The 23889-nt window shown below is 43.3% G+C and overlaps 1 long non-coding RNA gene across 4 annotated transcripts in view; it reads right to left on the reverse strand.

Moving 5' to 3' along the window:
• Positions 1–23889, reverse strand: part of LOC114006029 (uncharacterized) — an 89354-nt gene that overhangs the window by 56559 nt on the left and 8906 nt on the right. For 2 of the 4 annotated variants that reach the window (XR_003547802.1, XR_003547800.1), the window contains exons 1-2: positions 22928–23155; positions 21524–21737 (exon numbers count right to left, since the gene is read on the reverse strand). The exons of 1 other annotated variant lie outside the window; for it this stretch is intronic. This is a non-coding gene — a long non-coding RNA (uncharacterized LOC114006029). Of the gene's footprint in view, positions 1–21523; positions 21738–22927; positions 23156–23889 lie in introns of those variants that run through there. One more of the 4 variants, XR_003547801.1, reaches the window with a different exon arrangement.

Genomic DNA, 23889 nt, shown 5'->3' on the forward strand with positions numbered 1-23889 from the left:
GAGCCTAAAATTCACAGGCTCTTGGGTTTGGGGACTTACCCAGTTTTGCAGCAACTTGAATAGAAAGTTTTCTAACAGACTCTAGGCCAGGCATTTCTTTTCTTTTCTTTTCTTTTTTTTTTTTTTTGGAGAGGTTTGTGCTATAGGGCGTGTGCGCTCGCCAGACAGACAGAGAGAGACAGAGAGATAGAAAGCGAAAGCGAGATATCCCCCCCCCGGGGGGATGGCCACACTGCAATTCCTTCTCCTCCATTCTCTCCTCTCGGGATTTTGGGCACGCATGCACACGCGCCCGGCGTGAGTTTAAGCCACTGGGTCCAGCGACATAGCCATTACGCTAACTGCTGGTCCCTAGGCCAGGCATTTCTATATGCTTCATGTTATTTGAACTTCAAAACTATTTCAGGTGAGCAGAAAAGGTGGCACAATCCCAAAAGGAAGTAGACAGAGAAATGGAAGCTTTGGCTCAGAGAAGTCTTCAGGCCTGGTGGACATCCAAGCTGGGCTTTTGAGGGTAAGCAAAGTTAGCTTAGGAGGGAGGGAGGGCCCCAGCTTAGGTGAGGGAAAACATTAATATAGTGTGGGTAAAAAGGCACACAGGAATACCCAGAAGGTAACTGCATAGGTTTGAAACCAAGGAATGTTGGGGGTGTAAAATCTACAGAAGTCCTAAGTCTCTCTCAGAGCTCTGGGTCTAAACCAGGTACCTTCTCCCCTGCAGGAGGGGAAGAGACTGTATCAAATGATTCTCTGATTACCCGGTCCCATCAGTATTTTTAAGTCCAGTGTCTAAGACAGTCCCGCATATAACAGGTGCTCAACAAGTGTATATTAATGAAAATGGAAATAAGTTTGATGACAGTCTTCATTATCACAATTAAAACCTTTTCTGGGCCTGCTCTGTAACACGGTGGTTAAGCACTGTGCATGAAAAACCAGGTCCCACGTGGCCAACTGTGGTTTGGATCCCAGCCTTGGCAGATTAAAAACATGTCAGGTGTGTGTGCGTGTGTGTCTAAAATCCTGACAGGATGGTGCAATGGAGGGAAAAAGATTATAGCATGACCATGCCTACTGGGGGGTATGTTCATTCTCTCTCTCTGGCAAATGTACATGCCGTCTAGCAATAAAAATAAAAATAAATAATAATAATAAACAAACAACTAAAAAGACTCAAAACTTTTACTGTATAAAAGACAAAACTTTTATATATAAGAGGCCAGCAAGTGGCATGGTGGTTAAGGCACTGGACTCCTATATAGCTGACTGCAGTTCAAGACCTGAACCTGATGGCTTGCCTTCTCACTTTCTCTCCCTTTTTCTCTTTCTCTCTCTGTCTCTCTCTGATGAGTGCACTTGCCCTATAGCAAATTTTAAAACAATGATAATAATCGGGACCAGCATTTGGCATAATGGCTATGTCGCTGAACTCCCATGTAGTTGACCGCAGTTCAAGTTCCAGACCTGGTAGCTTAAATTTACCTTGGGCACATGTGCGTACATGCCCAAGATCCTGAGAGAAGGCATCTTGGAGGAGAAGGGATTGCAGCGTGACCATCACCCTGGTGAGTGATTTCTCACTTTCTCTCTCTCTCTGTCTCTCTCTTTCTGGCGAGCGCATGCACTTTATAGCAAAAACCTCTCCAAAAAAATCTGAAAAAAAAATAAACATTAAATAAGTAATTATTTTTTTAATTTAAAAGACAAAGGAATGTAAAGACAAGCTATAGATTGGGAGAAAATATTTACAAATCATCTATTCTGCAAGGAACTTGCATCTTTGCTATATAAAGAACTTTCAAAACTTAACAAGAAGAAAACAAACAACCCTATTTTAAAAGATGGACAAAAGACTGGAGAATCTTTTCAAAAAGATGTAAGGATGGCAAATAAGCACAAGAAAAATGTTGACATAATTAGCCATTAGGGAAATACAGCTTAAAACCATGATGAGAAACCACTTAATATCAACTACAATGACTAACATTGAAAAAACAGTACTGTCAATACCAAGTGTTTACAAGCATGTATAACAACAGGACTCTAATACATGGCTGGTGGGAATGAAAAATGGTAGAGTCACTCTGGAAAAGATTTGGTAGTTTTCTATAAAGTTAAACATATGTTTTCCATATAACCCAGCATCTCCCTCCTGGGCGTTGACCCAAGTGAAATTAAAAACAGGTTGACTCCATGACCTGGTGGTTAGGGCAGCCAGATCCCACATGGCTAACCACTTGGTTTGAATGTTAGACACAGTGGCTTGAGAAATATGCTGGGCACATGTGCATGCATCCCCAAAATCCTAAAAGGAGAGAGAGATGGGGAGATGGGATTGTGGTGTGACAATTTCCAATGGGGGGGAGGATGCTTTTTCTTCTCTCTATTTTCTGCCCCTTTTTCTGTCTTTCCATCTCTCTCTGATAAACACATGTGCCATCTAACAAAATTTTTCTTAATAGAAAACTTGTACACAAATGTTTGTAGAAACACATATTTTTCTTTTTTTTTCCCTCTAAGTTTCTCTGTTTACCTCCTTCGTGTGTTTGTGGGAGAGAAAGACAGAGAGAGAAAAGTATCTTCCACAAGGTCTCATACCACAGTTTTTCTCCCAGTCCTGCAATCAGCCAGAATCCCAGGCACACTGAGTGTGCTGAGGTAGACCTTGGAGTGCAAACCCAGGGCCTTCCCACATGGCTCCAGCATCATCACACAGCACGGCCCCTACTGCCTGTTTCACTGTGGCCATGCCAGCAACATTATTCATAACTGTTCAGATTGGAAACAATCTGAAATGTCATGCAAGAGGAGGATAGATAAACACACTGTGGTATATCCATTAAATGGAACACTAATCAGAAACAGAGAAAAAATTGTCAATATGAAACAATCTGAGGGAATCCCAAAGGCATTCAGCCAAGTGAAAGAAACCAGTCTCAAAAGAGTACATACTGGAACCAGCAGATGGCGTAATGGTTACATCGCTGGACTCCCACATAGTTAACTGTGGTTCAAGTCACAGATCCAACAGATTAAAAACTCAGGCTGAGCACATGTGCATACATGCCCAACGTCCCGAGAGGAAAATAGAGGAGAAGGGATTGCAGTGTGACCATCCCCCTGAAGGGTGATTTCTCACTTTCTGTCTCTGTCTCTCGAGTGAGTACATGTGGCCTATAGCAAAAATTTCTCAAAAAGAAAAAAGAGTTCATACCATACGATTCCATTATGTAACATTCCTGAAGAGATAACATTGAAAAAAAAAGAAAAACAGATCACTGCAGCTTCTCGGGGTGAGAAGTGGAGGGAGGAAGAGGATATCTACAAATAGAGACATAACATGAGAGTCTGCCAAGGAGAGAGTGAAGGCCCTGCTCTGTATCCTGATTTTAGGTGTGCTTACACAGATCAATGTATGTATTAAAACTCACACACCTTGTACTGCATGAAGGAAGGTTGGCCTCCCGACCTGCCTCTGCTCCATGAGCTAGAGAGAGGAAGGGCCAGGAAACTTACATATAACAGCAGACTTTCCTCAGATCCCCCTGGTTTTGGTTTATAGTCACCCTAGCCTTCAGGTGAGTCACTTTCTCATCTTCCAAAAAACTAGGGGAGAGTGTCATAGTGCACAAGTGGAGACCCAGGAACCAAACTATTCCCCCTGGAGACTGACAACCAGGGTGATGCCATAGCTTATCCTTACCTTGTGCTGTTTCTTGGATTCTACAACTACTTTTCTGCATGGAAAATTGGTGTTTGCCCAGCTGCAGAATGAGGTCCCTGGACACTCTCTCCTATATATTTTCCACCCTTTGCAGTATTACTTTTTCTTTTTCTTTTTTTTTTTAAGAGAGATTTTTTGCTATAGGGCATGTGTACTCACTGGAAAGACAGAGAGAAACAGAGAGACAGAAAGCTAGGAATCACTGTCACAATCCTTTCTCCTTCATTCTCCTCTCGGGATTTTGGGCACATACACACATATAACCAGTGTAGGCTTCAAGCCCCCAAATCTGGGACTCGAACCATGGTCAGCCATGTGGGAGTCCAGTGATGTAACCATTCCACCATCTCCATTGCAGTATTGTTTTAAGATTGCCTGCTCAGTTATGAAAAGTGGAGTTTGTATTTCTGTTTGCCATTTTTCTTATTTTATTTGTTTGCTGTTGCTATTGTTGTTGCTGTCATTCATTTGGGGGATGATTATCCAGAAGAGAAGTGGCAGAAGCTTCTCTGTCCTGCCTTATTTAACCCAGGTTTCATCACTACATTATCAGAGAGCTATGGTGTGTGTGTGTGTGCATCAACAAAGGGAGGGATTAAACCGAGAAAGAGAGAAGCAGAGGATCCAATGGCTGAAAGAGGTCAAGAAAATCCCCAAGTTGGAGAAGATGGAAAGCCCCCGGTGGTAGCCATGTAGGCTCCCAAGCAAGAAACCAGGTTGAAACCTCAGAGGACTGCAGAGAGGCTGTCTCCAAGAGCAAGAAGAAATTGCTACTAAGGGATTATATTTTATGTTCAACTTTGTGGAAAATTGTATCAAGAAGCTGTAGATGGGTGTTGGAAAACTTAATATATGTACCAAGAAAACCAAGCAGATGGAAATGAGTCAATTATTAACTCCAGGAAAAACAAAACAAGAATGGAAACAATCAAATAATCCTAGTACACTACTTGACTCAACAGTGAACAATCTTTATATAATGAACAGTGAATATTAATTTAATAAGAACAGTGATGAAGTCCAGCTGAGTAGCACACACTGGACTCTACTTACTACTCAGGAGAAAAAGACCACCAGGCAGGCCTGGGTTTGATTCTTGACACGCCTAGGTATGGGCCAGCCCGTGCAATGGTGATTCAGGCAGCTGGATACCACATGGCTGACACTACAGTTCATGTCCTGAACCCAGTGGTATGAGACACACATTGGGCATGTGTGCATGCATGCCCAAAACCTCGAAAGGAGAAATAGAGAAGGGATTATGGTGAGATCATGTCCCATGAGGAGTGCTTTCTCACTTTCCCTTCCTCTCTGGTGAGTGCATGTGCTCTCTGGTAAATTAACAATGAAAAGAGGTGAGTGCTCTGGCACTCACCCATCATCCTAGCTACTCAGGAAGTGGAAAAAGGTAGGAGGATTGCATCACAGTGAGGCCCTGTCAAAAACAAACAAACAAACAGAACACACGTGCATGCATGTGTGCACATGTGCATGTGCACCCACACACACAGTCATGAAAGAATGGGGGAAGAGAAAAGAGAAGAAGGCGGCCAAGGTCACACCAGTAATAAAAATCAGGAGCTGGAATTGAACACCATGCCTTTTTTTTGAGATTGTTTACTTTTTTCCTTATTCCATGAGAAAGAGAAACAGGGAAAGTGATACAGCACCTCCAGCAAAACTCTTCATATTGCGAACCACTCCCAACTTCAGTCAGCCTTGAATCATGGACAAGCACATATCCAGGGTATTCAGGGAGGCTTCAAGACTTGAACTGAGAACCTTTCTGTGTGGAATTGTTTTGCAGAGCATAGTATTTGTACAGTTTGGTGCCCTGGAACCCTTGTCTTTAGATGCCTGCTTCATCACCATGCTTGTTTGTGGAGAGCCTACAGAAGTGTTATTTGTTAAGGGTGTCATTAGGGGGCATGTGGGAGGCAGAAACAAGGGAACCAGTCACATAAGTGTTCGCCTCTGCCCACAAGGGGAAGAGCCCTCTGAACACTACCAAGGTACTGCCACTTCCAGGGCGTCAGGCGTACTAAGTAAGCCCCTTACCCCAGGACTCATTGCCTTCAGTTACAGACTAGAATTGGCCAGTCGTTTTGCTCTCACGCAGGATCCTGTGGGAACAGATGTGTCCAGGCTGAACTCGCCAGTGCCTGGCTGGGAACTGTGACTCTGAGCACCACATCTGAATTTCCAGTGACAGCTGGAAGCCTCAGTCCAGATCCTTATCTCACAAATTCCTGTCCTCTGGAGAAGCTGGGCAAACTTGCTGTTCTAATCAAGAACTTAGTCCAAGAAACCTGACTGCTTAAAGCACAGACAGTAGGTGGGGGTCCTAGCTAGTGAGGTGCACTGGGAGAGAGAAGGCAGACTGACATTAGACCCGCATACCCAGGCCTCGACCTCCTTCTCCTGAGAACTTCAGAGATGTGTTTAGAGGACAAGACAGACAGAAGTCATGAAGTCTTTATCCTTATCTCATTCCTGTGACAAAGCTATTAGGTATTTAGGGGCTGTCTTTTCAATCCCTCTCTAAGGAGAACTGATATGGTTGATCTCACCCACACTTACTTCAAGGTCTATTTGTGAATGCTTCATTGTGATGTGTCTCCTGCAAAAAAATGCCTTCTTCCCAGTCTAACTCTTCTCCATTTTTACAGAAAAGGGTTTAGAGGGCAAAAGTCACATGCTTAGGGACCTACAACCTATGACTTCAGAACTAAAAGCTCAAACCTTACAATCTACCTCCTTATTTATTTATTTTTTTTGAGAGGTTTTCACTATAGGGCGCGTGCGCTCACCAGAGAGACAGAGAGACAGAAAGCGAGAAATCATCCCCCAGGGGGGATGGCCACACCGCAATCCCTTCTCCTCCATTCTCCTTTTGGGATCTTGGGCACACACGCACACGCGCCCGGCGTGAGTTCTAAGCCACCAGGTCCGGGACGTGAAACACGGTCGACTACGTGGGAGTCCAGCGACATAGCCATTATGCTAACTGCTGGTCCCTCTACCTCTTCTTCTAAGCTACCTACTATTGCTCTAAAATTGTGTGACTGAGTCTTGTCTCATTAATGTGATTGTAAACTCCTTGAAAGCAGAGGTTGTATGAGAGTAAGCTAGGCTACAGTAACAAATAGACCCAACATACAAAGATTCAATATAGTAGATGTTTATTTCTTGCTCACATGGCAGTCTTTGGTAGATATTGTATGTCCAAACAGTCATTCAGGGATCAAGGTTCCTTCTGTTTTGTGGGTTTATTTACTCTAGTTGCTTGTCCTCCTCCTCATCATCCAGGTGGTAGAAGGACAAAGAGAGTGTCCCCAGGATGCTTTTTGCTAGGTTAGACTTGAAGGTAGAACTCATTGCTTCTGCTTATATTTCATATGGCAAAACTTAGTTGAATGTCTAAGACAAATTGCAAATGAGAATAAGAGATGTAGTCTATCTGTGTCCCCACAAAAAGTGTGACTTTGTAAATCAGCTCTTCGGCTCCTCCTATCCCTTTTCACCCCCTGGAACTCAGCACTGAGGAGGATGCTCCATGAGAACTTGTGAGAGTTGGGCCAAGGTTGTCTGGTGCTTGGCCAACCTCATATAGATCTGCTGTGGGCAGAGGAGACTAACAGACTCCAGGCTAAGTTCCACCCAGAACCCTCTCACATCTGTACCCATCAAGCCTCTCGGACAAGGCAGGCCCTGCTCAGCAGCTGTGGTTGCATCAGAAAACAGATCGAAGGCAAGTCTTTACAGCCACATAAACCTCATCCTGGCCTCTGCCCACAGAGGTTGCATCTGTGCAGAAATCCATCCCATAGTGCCAGGCAGGTGGGCGTCAAGCACCCACTGAGATACCACTGTATCAGGAAACTCACACATCTGGTCCATCTGTCCTAGAACAGCTCTCTGGGTCCCAGGCTGGCAGCATAGAAGTGAGCCACAAGCAGAGCAAGTTCAGTACAGTGGCAGGGAAACAACTCTGTCTGGCGGAGCTTAAGGAGAGAATAGAGGGAATTCCCAGTTCCTTGGGGAAAAAATAAGGCTGAAGATGATTACATTTATCAAAAACCAACACACACACACACCCAGGACCAGATGCCCTCCTGTCCAGAGCCCTGCTTCATGCTTGTATTGTCTCATCTCCTCACAGAGCCACCTGTCTTCATCTGCTTCTCCCTAGGAGGAGCAGCTTGCTCGGGACGTGGGTGCACTGTTATCAGGACATAGTTGCAGAAAGTGCTGTGCAGTGGAAAAGGCACCAGAGTAGAAACCAGGAATCCTTCTTTCTCTCTCTCTCTCTTTTTAATTTGCTAGAATGTGTATGCACTGGCCACAGGGAGAGAGACACACAAAGGGAAATTGAGAAAGCAACCTCCATGGGAGATGGTTATATTGTAATTACTTTTGTTCCATTTCTCTTTTTGGAATTTTGGGCACACGTGCACACGTGCCTGGTGTGTTTCTATTAGGTGGTCAGGAAAGTCATGATGTATTTTTTTGTTTTTTGTTTTTTTCCTATGCAAAAATGAATCATGATTTTCCCAACAGCCAAATAGAAGCAGATCCAGGCCTTGAACCACACAACTTGCCCTGTGGGTTCTAACCAACTAACTATCATACCATTACCTGGCCTCAGAGATCCTTTTTAGATGGCTTATCTGCAAAATAAATCTTGGCTCTTCACCTCACCACCACCACACCACTACCTTGGCCCAAGTTACCGCAATGTCTCACCTGGACAACTGGCCAACTGGCGCCACGGTTAGGAAATAAGGAAACCTTCTTTCTCTCTCTCTCTCTTTTTAATTTGCTAGAATGTGTATGCACTGGCCACAGGGAGAGAGACACACAAAGGGAAATTGAGAAAGCAACCTCCATGGGAGATGGTTATATTGTAATTACTTTTGTTCCATTTCTCTTTTTGGAATTTTGGGCACACGTGCACACGTGCCTGGTGTGTTTCTATTAGGTGGTCAGGAAAGTCATGATGTATTTTTTTGTTTTTTGTTTTTTTCCTATGCAAAAATGAATCATGATTTTCCCAACAGCCAAATAGAAGCAGATCCAGGCCTTGAACCACACAACTTGCCCTGTGGGTTCTAACCAACTAACTATCATACCATTACCTGGCCTCAGAGATCCTTTTTAGATGGCTTATCTGCAAAATAAATCTTGGCTCTTCACCTCACCACCACCACACCACTACCTTGGCCCAAGTTACCGCAATGTCTCACCTGGACAACTGGCCAACTGGCATCTCTCTGATCTCATCCCTGCCTCCCTAAATGAATTCTACACACCGAATCCTCTGCCATCTTTCAAAAATGTCCATCTGGTTGTGTCACTTCCTTTGTCAAGTTCCCCCTTTCATTTTCCGTATCCCCCATTTCTCTATGATCTCATCCTACCTCATTTTCTTCACAGCAATTAATTTTATCCATAAATCATGCCTTAGTTTTAGTCATTTTACTCGTTCATTTTCTCTCGCATGGGAAGATGAGATCTCTGAGAGAGTCATTGTCCTGTTGATGCCTGTGTCTCAACACCTGCTAGATTTGTTCATGTTTATGGAAGACATGCGTCTTCTTTAAGCCTTAGTTCCCTCAACTATCACGAGACAGTGAATTCCGTATATTTCATTCCTGAAGGGTTTGTGAGGATTAAATAAGAAAGTGAGGCAGAGCCGATACTGCAGTCTGTGTCAGGAGCCGTGTAAGGAGGATCGTTCACACTACTGCCTGAAGATACAAGTTTTGTAAGATACTTTTGATCACCACAGTCCATATTTTAGGTCAAGCTGTGGCATCTTCACTAGAAACAATAGCTACAGGCCTCTTACCCGTTGAGAAACCTGGGAGTCTATTGAAAATAAATTAGTAATGCCTCATTCTCAATGAAAAAGTCTCAGGGAGATTTATAATTTTTTTTTCTAAGTGTACAGAATAACATAAATCAAAAGGCACAATAGTCTACCTTGTGTTTTGACTACTTTGACCCTCTTCAACCTCTGCCAATTTTTATCTCATTTTTGTTTAACTTTATACATCAGAGTTTAATTTGAGAGCTGGTTGAGAAGACAGTGATGTATAGGTTACATCAAGTGCAGCTGAAATTACCCTGTCCCCAGGGACTTCAGGCTGAAGGGAGGGTCCTGGTCCCGTTTCAAGAGGTAGAAGAGGAATGGTATGGTTTGCCCCCTGATCTCGGCATCCCTTCACCCAGCAGCCTTCATCTCTGCCTCTCATTTATTGATTTGGCCAGGTTTGAGGCGCTTGCCTGATTATGTCCACCCAGGCCTCACACTGCCCAGGCAGCCACAGGCTCAAAGCATCAGCCACTGTTGACGATGTCATTTTGGGAACCAGGAAAGGAGTTTTATTAGCATTGATTTATTTTTCTCCTCTTCTTTAAATTGTTATCTTCTCTGGGAAAGTGTGCCCTGTGGGCAGTGTAGCCTGACCAGAGAACGCTGGCCTAAGCTTTTATGAATGTCCAGAATAGTGGCTGATCTTACAGGACTCAGGAAGAAATGATGCATGAACACATGATGAATGAATGAATGAATGAACGAATCAATGAGTTGCCTTGGCTTCCTCATTACTGTTGGTGTTCCATCTGGTCTCACGTCTTTTGGGGGAGGGTAAACACACACAGATGAACTGGGCCACTAATGCAGGAACTGGGGAGCTGCTGTCCTTCCTGGAAACTTTCCAAATGTAGCTTATGGAAGCTTGGAACCAGCAGGGACCTTGGGATTGTATTATCCAGTTCTCATCTGTCACATCAAAATCCTCAAGGCAGCCAGTCCTTTACTGGACCACCTCTCTTAAACACCTCTAAGGGCAACCACCCAAGCTGTGATTAAGGGATTGTCATCTCCCAGTGTATGTTTCCCTCATAGCATTCATCACCGTTCGAAATTGCATACTTGTACAATAATCTGATTAGAGTCTGTCTCCCCCATTGGAACCCCAAGAACACTGACAAGATCTGTTTGTTCACCTGTATATCCAGGGTAGGACACAGGACTTCACATGCAGAAAGTACCCAATAAATACTGCATGAAAGAGTACTAAACAAACCGGGAAGGAAGAAATGTCTGAGATTTACTAATATCCAGGCAGAAATGAGGACAACAGGTAAAAAATGCCCATCTATGGAAGTTGTGTCATCTGTGGTCATCTCGTCAAGACACTGTTGATCCAGAATGCCAGTAAGGAGGGTCAGGGTGGCTTTCAAAGGTGCCTAGATTTCCAGGCGAGGTGAATGGCAATAATGGAACAATCTCTGATAGATTCCTGGTCTAGACTTACACTGTTGGATGCAGTGGCTATTGGTCACGTGTGTGGATACTGAGCTCTGAAAATGAGTCTGGTCTGAACTGAGATGTATTACAAGTATAAAAGATATGTAGATTTCAAAGGCTTACATTAAGAATGTGGAATATCTGAATAATTATTATATTGCTTATGCATTAAAAGGATAAAGTTTTGAATACAATTTGTTAAATGTATTATTAGACTTAATTTCACTTTCTTCTGCTTCTCTTTTAACAATTGCCAGAGACATATGCATTTGCTAGAGAAAGACAGAGACACAGAGGGAGAGGAAGGAAACACTCTCTAATGGGGTGTGGTCACACCACAATCCCTTCTCCTCCATTTTTCCAACCTGTTGAAATTTGGGGCATACATGCACACATGCTAGCATGTTTGTTATGCCTCTGGAGCCAAGACTCCTATGCAGTTGACCATGTGGGAGTCAGGTTTCTTAATCACTAGGCTACAAGACCAGCCCTCTTCTGTTTTTCAAAAGGTGGTTATTATAGCATTTAGAATTATATGGCTTGGGGCCAGCAGGTGGCATGGTGGTTAGGTTGCTGGACTACCACAGTTCGAGTCTTAGACCTGGTGTCTTGCTTTCCTTCTCTCTCTCTCTCTCTCTCTGTATCTCTCTGGTGAGCACATGTGCCCTATAGCAAGTTTAAAATAATAATAATGATAAATAAAATTTGTAAAAATATAATATGGCTTATATATTCTAGTGCTGTTCTAGAGAAAAGCCCTTGGGGAAGTTGCTGGGGTTTTTTGTTGTTTTTGTTTTATGGTGGTGGGGGTGGGGTAGGTGGGAGGAAGCTTATATCAATACTCCTATGAATTGCAGAACAATAGTTAAAGATGAGGGCCAGCAGTTGGAGTAATGGCTATGTTGCTGGACTCCCATGTAGTCGACCGCAGTTCGAGTCCTGGGCCCGGTGGCTAAAACTCACGCTGAGCACATGTGTGTGTGTGCCCGAGATCCTGAGAGGAGAATGGAGGAGAAGGGATTGTGGCATAGCCATATCCCTAGGGGGTGATTTCTCGCTTTCTATCTCTCTGTCTCTCTCTGTCTTTCTGGCAAGCATTCGCGCCCTATAGCAAAAACCTCTCAAAAAAAGGCTAAGGATGAAGTTCTGTCTACTCTGTCTCTGGTATTGTGCTAGGTACTTTATGGCCTAGTAACTTTATTTTGGGGATATCATCCTGAAGAAATAATCTGAAACATGGAAAAGTGACTATATGCAAAGGTATTAATTATAACCTACTATAATATCAATTAAAAAAAAACAGAAAATAACTTAAACATCTAAACAGTAGAAGAGTGATGATATTAATAATGTTAGCATTCATACAATGGAATATTATGTAACCATCTAAAGATCTGTTTAGCAAAGATTTATTATAATGTGTAAAAATACTATGACAATATTCAATCAAAAATTCAAAATCCAGGCCCAGCCAAGGTGGTACAGATAGCACCACCACTTGGAAGCCTGGATGCCACATGGGAGGCCTGGGTTGGATTCCTGGGCCAATCTGAATATCCTGGGCATGATTTTGTGCATCTGTGATTTCAGCTCACTGGGAGGAGGAGCACTGCAACACAGTAAGACCCTGTCAGAAATGTCTCTCTTCTCTTTCTCTGTCCTCTCTCTCACAAGAGAAAAAAAATGAAAAATGACATAACACAATATTACCATAACTATACAGGAAAAGCTCAGGGGAAAGCAAGCAGAAGGAGTTATACCAAACCATTAATGGTTGTTGTCTTTGGAGAAGGAGATGATGAATGACTTTCTTTGTATTTTTTCTATGCAATTTAATTTACTAAGCATTTGATGAAGGAGAATTATAGATATCTTATCTCAAGTAAAAGGGCCAACCACAGGAGTTTGCCCAAGCATTTGCAAATGGCAGCAGATTGTGAGGAATGTTAATTGAGGGTGTCTCTCTTGTCCTTACAAGAGGCTCATGCAAGGGAAATCCCAAGCTTTGAAAGAGCATCTTCCACAGCTTGTGTGTGCCTGCAAGGTCATTTAACCCTTTAGCCAAATGAAGAGCTCCTCACTCAATCTAAGACACCTCCAAAGACTCTAAGATCTTTAAGGACAGTAGTACTTTCCCCTCTCTCTAGTCCCAACACAGAGCTGTACAGGCTGGGTGCTTTGCAAGATGCATTGAACTCATGTTAGTGTTCTGTTGTTTGCCTTTAGGGGTCCTCATGTACTGTGCCAACCTGGATGGCAGCTTCATTGTCTTACCTTTGCCCACTAGCTTCAGGTGGTATTATCCAAGGAGGTCTGGTCAGGAAAGTAGAGCAAGAGAATTGAGGGCAGTCTGCATATGCCAGCCCCTGGTCATCTCCCTGTGAGTTGTCTTGAGCCATGACACTCTCCTGAAGATCACAGCTCCTCTGAAGCTGGCCCTTACCATAATCCCCTCTTGGCTACCTATAACCAATTCTTCCCCATCCACTTTGGAGGAGTGGGTTAGCAACAGTTCTGTTTATTTTCTCCTTTGCAAGGGCTCTCTTTAGGAAATCCTCCATGAATAATCCTAATACGTGTGTGTCCTCTCTTTCCCACTAGGACGCCGACTGACCCAGAACTTAATTGAAAAATGTGGTGCCCAAGCCTCATGGGGTACCAGATACAGAGGCACAAAGTATATTCTAGAAAGTGAGGTGTCCCTGGTGTCTAACAGCGTATTCCACTACCAATGTACTGGATCAGACAGACCTGAGTTCGAATTCAAGTTCTGCCCCTGCTGATAGCCACGAGACTTGTCATACCTTCCTTCACCTCTTGTCTCACCTTCCTTGACTACACAGTACATTTCCCGAATAGCGCAAGGATCAAATGAGATAAGACACCTAAACTTCTTAGCTTATGGCCTGGCATGCATGGAGTCAACTCCCAGCAAGCATCAGCTATCACTAGTATTGCTATTACCCACTGTGGCTGTTGGGCTCATGCATGGAAATGACCCAATCCGACCAGCACTTCTAGAGACACACTGCAGGGAGACTCAAGTCCTCCCTCTCCCCTCCCGAGCTGTGAGACTACAGGAAAGACCCCCATCGCCAGCACCACATGCTGCATTCCATCCACTCTGTCTCCATTCCAGCATGAACAGAGACGGGGTTATTCTCAGAGAGAGATGAGGGGAGGAGAAGCAGCAGGAGATGAAATGCATTTTGAGAAAATCACTTGTTTATTTAAATATGGTACTTATGAATTTTACCAGAATGAAAAATATGGGCATTTTGTAGTAATAATCAAAAAGGAAAAAAAAAAAAAAAAGGAGTGGGGGAGGGAGATCAAGGATGCAAGAGGTACAAGACATTTGAAATAAAAAAAATTCATCTTTAAACTACCTGGGTTTTAACCTCAGAATGAGTGTATCTTTTAAAAGCTCTTTGAAAACACTTCCCTGCTCTCTTTGTCTCTTTTCTCTATACGGCATCTTCTTTTTAACTCCCTTTGGGAAACTTCTCATAAATGAGGATTTGCCTCTCAAGGGATTACTCTGGTTAGGAAAGTGTTTTATTAAAAAATATATGTTTGCCACAGAATGCTGAGCGATATAATTAGCTGGTCCCTTCTGTTTTATTTTAAAAGGCTGTATGGCCAAGTTCTAATTAAACATATTCTCAGGACGTTTGAAATGTGAAGGTGCCTCAGAAATGGGCACTGAAATGAACAAAATGAAGGCTTGGGGGATGTAAAAAAGCAAGATCTCTGGCCACTGTGCACTCCACAGTCCAGCCCCGTTTCTGTTACTGAATGCAGAGCTCCCACGACCACAAGCCTGTCCCAGCCCAGCACGGGTGGGGTGCTGCTACTCTGTGTTCTGGGAGGCCCCACCTTGAATAAGCTGATCTTGTCCCACCTAGGCAATCCCAGGCTACGATCCTGAAGACCTGAGTTTGTAATAGATTATCTTCTCTGAAACGAGAATGGCTGAGGCCCCTGCCAGCTCCAACACTCTGATAGTACGTGCGGATGCATTCCTTTGCTGAATTCTTGTCACATTAAGGTAACGACGCTCCAAATGATCACTCTTCATTTTACTTCGTGAACTCAGGAAAAACAAACAAACAAACAAACAAAAAAACTAGGTTATAGAATCTTGCACTTCATTATATTGGGTTGTCGGAAAATTTGTGACACATTTTTTTTGCATAGAAAATCATAGCAAAATACATCATGACTTGTCTGACAGCCTAATACAATGAAACACCAATCAAGAGAGGCAGGCAGGGTTGTGCCCTTATTTTTACAAAACAGGTGGACTGAGGTTTGCCTGTTCCCCTTTTGAAGAAACAATGAGTTGGAAATGAAACTATATTCCATCACCATTCAGAAGGTTTAGCTAGGAGCCCACAAGAGTTATGAGTATAGAAGTATTGCCTTCTGGGGACCAGCAGTTGGCATGATGGCTACGTCATTGGACCCTCATGTAGTCGACTGTATTTGAGTCCTGGACCCCCGGTGACTTAACCTCACTCCGGGCACATGTGCATGTGTGCCCAAGATCCCGAGAGGAGAATGGAGGAGAAGGGATTGCAGCATGGCCATCCCCTCTGAAGGGTGATTTCTTACTTTCTGTCTCTCTGTCCTTCTGGCGAGCACACACACCCTATAGCAAAAAATCTCTCCAAAAAAGAAAAAAAAAGAAAAGAAAAGAAATACCATCTTCTAATTCTCCCACCTTGGCAACTGGTGTGGCGCTCTCACTCTTTACAAAGCACTTTCATATCCATTAAAACCTCTTTAGAGAGGCAAGTAGCACTCATTCATTGCTGGTGGGGATACAAAATGAGACAGCCATTTGGGAAGATAGTCTGACAGCTTCTTATGGAGTTATGCATACTCTTGCCACACCAACCAGAATCACACTTTCAGATATCGACACCCGAGAGAAATAAAAACTTGCATTCACACAAAACCCGTATGTGTGTATAAGCTGCTTTATTTACAACTGCCCTAAACTGGAAACAGCCCAATTGTCTTTCACCTGATGAATGGATAAACAGACTTGGTACTCTCATAACAAAGGAATACTTCTCAGCAATGATAAGAAACAAACCCACTGATACACTAAATGACAAGAGTAAATCTCAAAGGCATTATACTAAGTGAAAGAAGCCAGACTCCAAAGGTTACACACTGTATAATTCCATTCATGCCGTATCCCGGAAAAGGCAAAACTAAAGGGATGAAAAACAGATCAATGGCTCAGTGGCTCCTGGCATGGTGAGTGGGAGTTAAGGCAGGTAGGTCGTTTGACTACAAAGGGCAGCCCCAAGAAGGTTTCTGGAGTAAAGGAACTGTTGCCGATAGTGATTTAGTGGTCATTGCATGAATTTATACCAAAAGAGGAGATTTTTATTCTTTAACTTTTTATGCAAATAAGAAAATAAATTTTTTAAAAATCCTACAGACTTGGCAGTACATGTGGTGGTTGCTTGAGGTTGACCTCCTGTCTCCCAGTATTTATTTTATCTTTTTTTTTTTAAGAGGTTTTTGCTATAGGGTGCATGTGCTCACCAGACAGAGAGAGACAGAGAAACAGAAAACGAGAAATCACCCCCTGGGGGGGGATGGTCACGCCGCAATCCCTTCTCCTCTATTCTCCCCCGGGATCTTGGGCATGCACGCACACACACCCAGTGTGAGTTTTAAACCACCAGGTCCGGGACTCGAACCGCAGTCTACTACATGGGAGTCCAGCGACATAGCCATTATGTTAACTGCTGGTCCCTTTATTTTATCTTTTTTGAGAGGTTTTTGCTATAGAAGGCACGTGTGCCCACCAGAAAGAGAGAGAGAGAGAGAGAGAGAGAGAGAGACAGAAAGCGAGAAATCACCCACCCCAGGGGTGGGTGGGTGGGATGGCTATGCAGCCATCCCTTCTCCTCCATTCTCCTCTCGGGATCTTGAGCACGCACGCACACGCGCCTGGCATGAGTTTATGTCACCAGGACCAGGACTCAAACCGTGGTTGACTACATGGCAGTTCAGCGACATAGCCATTACACCAACTGCTGGTCCTTTATTTATTTTATCTTACTATGGATTTTCAGGAAGGCAATCAGACAATGAGGGCATGGCATTCCCCAGTGATGGTTACTGATCCACAGAAGTGGCCCCAGAAAACTGAAGAGAAGGACTCGGAGATTACATGAGTCAATGCAAAACTATGTCTGTTATTCTCTTCCCTGTTGAATGTGGACAAAGAAACAAGGACGTTCTCTTACCACTTGTGGTCTTCTCAAAATTATGAGATAAAACACCTTGAGGATGTGATGATGCTGAAAACAGAGGGAAGAGTCAGAGGGCAGAGGAAAAAAAGGGCTTCCTGTCGATAAAACTGAGCCAGCATCTACCTCTAGACAATTTCCTTAAGCTAGTGTGAGTAGGAAGCATATTACCTGCAGACTATAGTGTCTTAGGCAATGCAAGCAGGGAGCCCATTGAAACATTTTTGATGTGATGTGATCCACAGTCTCAACCCTACAGGAGACAAACTGCCCAATAAATGACTTTAGTGAAATCATATGAAACTTACATCCAACAGAAAATAGAAAAAGGCCTTACACAGGCACCTCAGAAACAAGCAGATTCAAATGACCACAAACACTTGAAAATATGCTCAAACGCGTTAGTAATCATGGAAATGCAAATGAAGCACAGTGAGTCAGCAACCACAACCACTAGATTAGGAAACATTTAAAATAAAGAAAAAGCATAGTTAACAATATTGTATATTTACAAAGTTGTAGAACAAGAAAACTTTTAAAAACTGCCAGCAGGTGGCATAGGGGTTAAGGTGCTGGATCCCCACGTGGTCGACTATGATTTGAATCTGAACCCAGAGGCTTAAAACTCACACTGGGCACATGTGTGTGCATGCCCGAAATCCCAAGAGGAGAATGGGGAAGGGACTGCAGTATTACCATCCGACCTGAGGGGTGCTTTCTCACTTTGTCTCTCTTCCTCCAGTGAGTACACATACGCTATAGCAAAAATCTCTCTCTCAAAAAACAACAACAAAACTGCTTGTGAAGGCCAACTGATGGCATGGTGGTTAACTGGATCGCACATTGCTAATTGTGGTTTGAGTCCTGAATCCATCTGATGGCTTCAGAAATACAACGGGCACATGTGTGTGCATGAGTAAAATCCCCAGAGGAGAATAGAAAAGAAGGGATTGTTGTGTGGCCAATCCTCCAGGGGTTCTTTCTCATTTTCCCTCTCTTTCTGTTTCTGTCTCTCTGGTGAGCACATATGCCCTATAGGGAAAACAAAATGAAGAAAAAAGAAAAAAAAAAACAAAAACTGCTTGTAGGATGGAAAAGTGAGACAATCACTTTGGAGACAGTTGAAGGTTGTAGATGTGCATACTCCATGACCAAGCAATCCCACTCTAAATGTGTGTAGTGGAGGAGATCGTTTGCACGTGCTTTATGGCACGTGAACGTTCATGGGAGCACACGTTTTGCTTTTTTAGAATTATTTCATTTAACTTTATTTATTTATTTATTTATTTATTTATTTATTTATTTATTTTTAATTTGGCCAGAGAGGGATAGAGTGAGAGAAAGGGAAAGTGAGAAAGCAAGCCTCCAGGTCCAGGACTCAAACTGCGGTTGGCCATGTGGGAGTCCAACTCTCTTAACCACCACGCCACCCACTGGCCCCCATGGGAACATATTTTATAATAGCTAAAAAACTGGACAAAAAGAAAAGCCTAATATATTACAAGGTATGCATAGCCTAGAGCATTGAAAATAGACCAACTATATAACATCTACCTAGTTAAGTCTCACACGCAATGTTTAGTAAAAGAAATAAGACTCAGAATAAGGGAACCAGCAGTTAGCATAATGGCTATGTCGCTGGACTCCCATGTAGTTGACTGAGGTTCGCGTCCCGGACCCGGTGGCTTAGAACTCACGCCGGGCATGTGTGTGTGCATGCCCAAGATCCCGAGAGGAGAATGGAGGAGAAGGGATTGCGGCATGACCATCCCCCCTGGAGGGTGATTTCTCACTTTCTGTCTCTTTGTCTCTGTCTGTCTGGCGAGCGCACATGCCCTATAGTGAAAAAACCTCTCCAAAAAAAAAAAAAAAAAAGACTCAGAATAAGTCACCCAATATGACTTCATTTATGAACATGTACAGGGATGCACACATAAAACTACAAAGCAAGGCAGATCGTGATCACAATTAAATAAATAAATAAATAAAGATAGTGGTGGTGTCCAAGAGAGGGAATTGAAATTGGGAGGTGTCAGGTGATTTGAGGACTGGTTATAAAGGTATTGGCCCTATAATTATTATTTAAACCATACACAGAATTTACACATTCTTTTATATTGTTGATGCATCTCACACACAGAAACATGGGAAGTCAGAAATAAGATCATGGAAAAAAGCCAAAAATTAAAAAAGGTCTAGAGCTAGGAATAGGCAATGCGTGACTCCTGATGACCAGATTCTAGAAGACCTGGCCCCACACGGAGACTGTCTGGGTTGTTCTATATAATGGTCACAGGCTTGGTTTCATTTCATTACTATTATTCTAGCCAGGAACCTTTTAAAGATATTTTTCTTTAAGGTAAAAGTTGTATTCTTTTAAAAAGCAGTGGGTTGGCTCTGTGGACTAGTCCTCAGACAGCCTGAACCCACAGAACTAATGGCATGGTTTGAGTATCAGGCCCAGGGGCTTGAGAAACACACTGGGCACTTGTGTGTGTGTGTGTGTGTGTGTGTGTGTGTGTGTGTGAGCCCAAAATCCCAAAAGGAAGGAGAGATGGAGAAGAAGGGATTGTGGCATGACCATTTCTCACGCTTTCTCCCTTTCTGTGTCTCCCTGGCAAAAGCACATGCCCTATAGGGGAAAAAAAATATCTATATATATGAATTTTTCTTGACTTTAATACGAGTGTTATAAAAAAATATAAATTTTTCTCTCTCGAGTTTAATATGAGTGTTACTCATATATACTGCCCTTACTGATTTATTACACAGGTTAGCTCAGATTTGTTATTTATATGAATCTACAAAGACTTAAGTGAGCTGACCAGAGAGGGACAGACTAAGAGAGAGAGAGAGAGAGAGAGAGAAAGCGAGCTGTCAGGTCCAGGACTCAAACCGCAGTCAGTCATGTGGGAGTCCAGTGCCCTTAACCACTATGCCATCTGCTGGCCCCTGGTGATCTTTCATTCAAAAAAAACGTAATCACTGTGGGCCAGCAGATGGCCAGAGGGTTAAGGTGGCTGAATCCTACAAAGCATGCTTTGTAATTCAAATCCTCAACCTAGCAGCAGGAAAAACATGGCGGATGCTTGTGTGTGTGTGTGTGTGTGTGTGTGTGTGTGTGTGTGTGTGTGTGTGCCCAAAGTCCCAAGAGGAGAATGGAGGAGAAGGGAATGTGGTATTGCCATTTCCCCTGGGAGCTGATTTCTCTCTTGCTTTCTCCCTTTCAAGTGCATGTGCCCTGCAGCAAACAAACAAACAAAACCCAATCACCAGATCAAGAAATCCAGGAGGCCACACCCAATTCCTCTTGGGTAAGTAAAATGCGTACTAAGGGATCCAGACATTAACTTCATTCAGTTTCCTTGTAAAAAATTCCTTCATGCTCTTATTCCTTTTACTTATTAACTCTATTCTTATTTTAAGTATAAATCAAACATGCTCAGACATCTGTTTCTAAGAATACATCCCCTGAGAAAGGTAAAAGTAAAGGAAAAGGGCTGCTAGAGCCAGTGACACTGTGTAAGAAGACGGAAAGAAAAACATCGCACCTCTCCTAGGTTTCTGCAGGCATTTATTGTAGGGACAGCAACGAAATGTTAAATTAGAAATTGACTAAACTCCTTTAAAAAAAATCAGGAACATGTGCAATGCATAATGAATGGTTAGCAAAACTTATCATTCAAAAGAGTAAGTTGTATAGCTACTTTCCTATTAGAAATAAGCCATTCTGAGAGAATGCTAAAGATATCCATCTAAACCAAAGTCCGTGTGACTATACATGCATGCACAGATACAAATAAATCAATATATACATACAATAAATGCATATGCATGGGTACATAGATGTATACAGGAAAATATTCACCTATCGTGTGCATGTGTGCACACACGCGTTTGTGGCTTGGATCCCATGAAAGGGTTCAGAATTTGGATGGAATTCACCCTGATAGCTGAACAATTATGAAAAAGCAGCATCCTCAGAACAAAATGACCTTTTCATCAAGTTACAAAACATTAAAGGTTAAAGAATGTTTGAAAGGAAGTTAATATTTTTAAAACATTGGGAAAATTTGCCATCCTTTCCAAGACCTGACCAAAAATGAGAAGAAAGTGCTGGGTAGCCTTTGCAAGCCTTATATAGCGGGAAAGCATGACATGTCTGCACCGCGAGCTCCTGCTCGAAACCATGAATGAACCTACCTGCTCAGGAAAGAGACGAGACCTGCCCGTGATCAGCACCACACGTGAGCTCACGTGAGGAACCCTTAGCAGGTTGGTTCCTAATTGCAATTTTGAAGTCACATTTCTTCCTCTCGCGAGTAGCGATGGCAAAGAGAGCAAATCAATGAAAAGTGTCAGATTTTCCCAGCTTCTATTTTCCATCTGACCTGGATGGTGCAAATTCCAGTTGCTTCTAACGGGGAAAATAGAAATATCAGTGTAACTCCTTACCATACCCCTTCCTCTAATGAGCTCACTGAAAGGCCTGGAAGAATTGGCCTTATCAGTCCTGCAAATGCCCACTCTTCCCAGAAGTCAGGAAGCCTGTGTCCTGCCTACAGCAGCTCTCCCTTTTCTTTCTCTTTTGCCCCATTCCAAGCAATGCACTTGCAACTTCAGTTGCAGCCAGCAGCTCAGCATTTAAAAGCCTTTGTCTTCCGAGAGGCTGGCCTCATGGCAACCCTTCTCACACTGGTTCCTGCGGGTCATCATTTAAAGGAGAACTAGTGCATTCCCAGCTCTTGGCTCAGGTATCAACATGTAACATCCCTGGTAACCCTTGCTAGAGCTCTGGAAAGTAGACTTGGCCACAGACACACAGCAGTACCAGGGCCTTTTCAAACCCTGGTCTGACAGAAAGTTCCTAGTATGTAACCCAAAGAAAGAAAGAAAGGTTTCCAAGAAGGACCACTCATTTCCTCATCGCATTCCTACTTGGTGTTTAAGAAAGCTGTCTTGTTTCAGAGATGAAGATGAGTGATGACTGGCTCAAGGTTACTTAGTGAGTTATGGTCCCTGGCCCAGGCCCTCTGTCACCACAATCAGAGCTTGCATTCACTTGTACTGTACTGCTGCACACGTGTGTGCATGTGGAGCAGATCCATTGGGTGCACGAACCATGTATGTTACTCATTGAAACTTATCCTCAAAGATAAGTTCACTAGTTTGGGATCCTCATTGCTTCGCGTATTCATTGTGGGTCGTTGAGTTAGGGTGGGACCGGGTGCTGAGCTGCATAGTCAACCTCGACTTCTCCACCTTAGCTGCCTACCTTCTTGTGTCTCATGTGCTCTAATGACAGACATCCTCAAGAGAGAGAGGTCGTATTCTGGATGTTCAGGACAGGAGTGTGACTCCTTGACAAATTTCATTATTGGAGGATAACTGTGGCCCATTTTCAAGTCTCATTCTTCCTGGCTGACAAGTGAGGTCTGAGGAGGTGGGAGGAGGGTTCATGGGCTTCAAAGGGAGGTCTCCCTCCAGATACTGTGAGTTGACTAATAGCTTTCCCTAGTGGAGACCCTATTTCCAGGCACTCAAACCCACAGTGACCCAGCTGTGACTGAAGATTATTTTGGAAAGGAGGTAGGTACCCGAACTTACCTTTGTAGCCAGTTATCTTCCATCAAACCTGGGGCCAGATGCTCTTCTCCACAGATAACACACTGTTAAAAACACTGAGTGATACAAAAGGCTTCTTGTAAGTTAACCCTTCTGCTATTTCTTAATAGGGCAACATACTTTGAAACTATTGATAATATCTTAAGGTGATCAAAAGTCTTAATTCACTCTTAGGCCTGCCATGTGGCCTAGTGGTTAAGGAAGTCAGATCTTCCATAGTCAACTATGGTTTGAATTTCGGCTCCAGGAGTTGGAAAATCATGCTGGATGCATGTCCAACTGGATGAAGAAATGGAGAAAAAAAGGATTGGGGTGTGATCATACCCCATTAGGGGACAGGTATTTCCTCCCTCCCTTTCTTTGTCTGTCTCTTTCTGGTGAATGTGTATGCTCTCTGGCAATTAATTTTTCTAAAAAAAATTCACTCTCTCCAAAATGTGTATTTTGTACCTACTAGTTTTGCTTTATGTATTTACGAACAGTTAGCAAGCCAGCCAGGTGCTAAGAGGCAAGGGAGGATGATTACAGATGACTGACTTGTGCTGAGTCTGTCCAGGGGAGAAGTTCCTAAAGGGTGCTGGCCTGGAGCTCAGGCCACCACTCTGTGGACCATTTTGTCTGAGAAGAGAGGTGGACAGCAAGCACCCTTGGAGGCAGTTAGTTGGGACCCAACTCTAAGTCCTTCTGGGAAGAGGACAGCACAAGGTGCTCACCACTCCATAGCATAGAAGAGAAGACAACTGCACTTCTAAAAAACGCTGCTTCAAAAATAAGTTAGCAGAGTAAGGCTAATAGAGGTCTAAGCAGGGCCTCGGGGTATCTGGCAGGGGAATGGAGGATGGGGTGGAGGGAGGGAAGAGATGGTCTGGAAACAAAAGCTCTTCCATACTTGGCTCCAGCACAAGAGTCTTTGTTGAGTTTAGACCTCCAAAAGGAGGCAGGCC

This window comes from Tupaia chinensis, unplaced genomic scaffold (genome assembly GCF_000334495.1).
Source record: "Tupaia chinensis unplaced genomic scaffold, TupChi_1.0 Scaffold145396_1, whole genome shotgun sequence".
NCBI classification, from domain to species: Eukaryota; Metazoa; Chordata; class Mammalia; order Scandentia; family Tupaiidae; genus Tupaia; species Tupaia belangeri.